General features: G+C 52.7%; 1 pseudogene; it reads right to left on the bottom strand.

The window, feature by feature from the left end:
• Positions 1 to 539: 539 nt before the first annotated feature.
• Positions 540 to 1,224, bottom strand: LOC132486943 (large ribosomal subunit protein eL14-like; annotated as a pseudogene).
• Between the last annotated feature and the right edge of the window lie 2,202 nt (positions 1,225 to 3,426).

Genomic DNA, 3,426 nt, shown 5'->3' with positions numbered 1-3,426 from the left:
TTCCTAGGACACACTTATAAGACCATGTCCCTCCCTGCTTTAAACCCTTCCATGACTCCCTACTGCTCCCAAGGCTAAATCCAAGCCTTTAAGGACTTTCTTGGCGCCAGCTCTGCTTCTTCTGCAGTCTCATATCTACCTGCCCTCTCTGCTCCTTGCACCATTAACGAGCACCTCAGAGCATGCTGCTTCAAACCTCCAAGTCTTTGCACCCACTGTCCTCTGCCTGACAGCCTGACTGCCCCGACACACTCTTGCCCTCCAAGGTTCAGCTCTGATGCCCCTGCTCATAACTAGGGGTCAGGAGGCTTTTGGATCAGAGATGATTTTTGGGGTTTTGGGTTTTTTTTTTCAGTTTTTCCTTTGTCTTTTTTTAAAAACATCTTTATTGGAGTATAATTGCTTTACAATGGTGTGTTAGTTTCTGCTTTATAACAGAGTGAATCAGCTATACATATACATATATCCCCATATCTCCTCCCTCTTGCATCCCCCTCCCACCCTCCCTATTCCACCCCTCATTTTTTTTTTTTTCAGAAAGAACCTTTATTCTGTTTATAACAGCCTCGTACGCTCTCATGCTTTCTTGCCAGATGCCTTTGGAGCAGGTGCTTTCTGGGCTGGAGCTTTCTGACCCTTCTGAGCTTTTGGAGAAGGTGCTGCCTTCTAGCCTACAGCTTCCTGGGCAGGAACCTTCTGGGCTGGAGCCTTCTTACCCGTAGCGGTCATCTTTTTTGCTGGAACCTTTGTAGCAGCTGACGTAGCTGCCTCCTTAGCAGCAAGTGCTTTCTTAGGAGAAGTCTTCAGGAGAGCTGCCTTTTGAAGTTTCTTAACTTCAAGCTTGATTAGTCTGTTCCTCATTTTCCTTGCCTTCATGACTTTATAACAATCAAAATCTGTCATCCTGGCTTTCTTTTCTCTGGCTTCAATCTTCTTGGCCCACCTTGTGGCTGCCCACTTTGCACTGATATCTGCCTTCTCGCAGACTTCTCAGACATACTTCTGCCGGGCACTGTGTGGGAACTTGAGGATGAAGTCAGTGAGCTGCATGCATTTGAAAGGCATAGCCTGTCTCCTTACTTGAATGCAAGGTCCATCCACCAAAGCCCTATTCTGATCAATAACGTCTACAATCGCCACCAGCCTCCCGGCATGAGGCCCAAAGGAGACGTAGGCCATCTGGCCAACCTCCACGAAGCGCCTGAAACACCATATTGGCGGCATTCGGTGAAAAGGAAAGACCACCCCATATTTTTGTTTTGTTTGTTTGTTTGTTTTGGGTTTTTTGGCCGCGCTTTTTTGCCAGGGTTTCGGGATCCTACTTCCCTGACCAGGGATCAAACCCGTGCCTCCTGAAGTGGAAACACAGAATCCTAACCACTGGACCACCAAGGAAGTCCCCAGAGATGATTTTCTTCTAATCAACACACACACACACACACACACACACACACACACACACACACACACGATTTGTAAAATACAAGAGAAGGCATTGAGTACTACACAAAATCTTGGTCGCTCACCCCAGGACCTTTTTCTCCAGGGAGACCCCTACCCTCTGGGACACCCCAGGGCACTCCTGGACTGGGAAGAACTGAGAAATCCTGGGCTTTGAACAAAGACTGCCCCTCCCCCAGTGGGGAAGGGTGAGCAGGGACCCCAAAGGTCCCGAGCTTGAGCCCTGCCCCTCTTCTTTACCTGCAGCCCCCGTCCCCACCCCTCCTCTGCCCAGTCAGCTCTCAACTCCCTCTTCCCATCACCATTTCCGGAGGATTCCCCACCCCCACTCTGTAGCATAGCAAAAGGAGAAGTGGGGTTGGGTGGGGAAGTTTGCAGGGAGGAAATTTAAGTCAGTCCCACCAGCAGGTCACACCACCAGTGCTCCCACAGACCCCTGGGAGACTCAGCCAAGCCTGTCTCCTGCTACCCCTGCCTCTCAGCCCATAGCCTCACTGGAACAGACACCAGGCAGGCTCACTGCCAGCAGAGCGGAAGCACATCACCCAGGTTCCAGCCCCAGCTCAGCCATTCACAGACTGTGTGACCTTGGGCAAGTGCCCTAACCTCTCTGTGCCTCAGGTTCCTCACTTGCAAAAGCATAGGAATACCCATCTCACAGGGCTGTTGAGGGATCAGATGAATTCATTTAAAATAATGACTGGGGCTTCCCTGGTGGCACAGTGGTTAAGAATCCACCTGCCAATGCAGGAGACACGGGTTCGAACCCTGGTCCAGGAAGATCCCACATGCCACAGAGCAGCTAAGCCCATGCACCGCAACTAGTGAGCCTGCACTCTAGAGCCGGCGAGCCACAACTACTGAGCCTGCGTGCCTAGAGCCCGTGCTCCGCAGCAAGAGAAGCCACTGCGATGAGAAGCCTGCGCTGCAGCAACGCAGCCAAAAATAAATAAATAAATTTATTTTAAAAAATAAAATAAAATAATGTCTGCCATGTAAATTCCCTGTGATGGTTTCTGGCTAATGTTATTATTTTGAATAGACGAGAAATGGAGGACAAGCCCTGCATTTGAGAAATAATCAGTAAATGCCATTTTCCCCTCCCCAGTCCTCCTCTTTTTCCTCTCACTGCTCCTGCCCCAGCAAGCTCTGGAGGCCAAGCTCAAGGTCTGAATTAATCCCTCACCTGCTGACCTTCAGCCCCATCTGTCCAGCAAAGTCGCTCAGCGGCCTCCCTTGCCTGGGTGCTGAGGGTGGTCCCTGCCGTTTGGGGGCCCATCCCCCCTCCTCTTGCCCCCGCCCACAGAGGCAGGCAGCCACGGGGCTCCTACCACTCCACAGCTCTACCCTGGGCTGACACTAGGGACATGCAGACAGACACAAGGAATCTCCAGTGCATGCCTCCCATGGACACCTGGACATCCCGTGTCCAATCCAGCCCCTTCCCTCCCAACCTGCTGGTGTCCTGCGCTCCCCACTCAGGGACACCCAGCTGGCTACCAGGCCACAGAGGGACATCGTGCTAGGTGCACAGCCAAGGCCTGTCCTGCAAACTCCCTCCCACCCCTCTCTCTTTCCTTTCCCCAGTCCCTCCAGCATCCAGACACCCTCAACTCAGAAAACAGGCCCCTTTCACTCTGTTCTCTCCGTGCACTGCCCATGCTGAGCCCCGTGACCCTCCAGATTGCTAATTAGAGCATGATGCCCTCCTATGAAAACCGACTGTGGCTTCAGGAAGCCTGAGCCCCAGGGCCCCCAGGCCTGAGTGGACAGCCTCCCCCAGGCTGTCCCCTTGGGTCACACTGGGCTTTTGTTTTCAGTGGAAGCCCCCCTTGCCCAGCCCTCTGCATCCCTGCCCACCTGTCCTTTCAGCTGAGGGACATTCAGTCCTTGGGAAGGTTATCCCGACCTCCTAGCCACATCCTGGACATCCTGTTCTCACCCACACACCCCCCACACACCCCC

This window comes from Mesoplodon densirostris, chromosome 3, assembly GCF_025265405.1.
Source record: "Mesoplodon densirostris isolate mMesDen1 chromosome 3, mMesDen1 primary haplotype, whole genome shotgun sequence".
Taxonomy (NCBI): domain Eukaryota; kingdom Metazoa; phylum Chordata; class Mammalia; order Artiodactyla; family Ziphiidae; genus Mesoplodon; species Mesoplodon densirostris.
The sequence above is the reverse complement of the archived record's forward strand: the minus strand, read 5'-3'. Positions and strand labels throughout refer to the sequence as shown.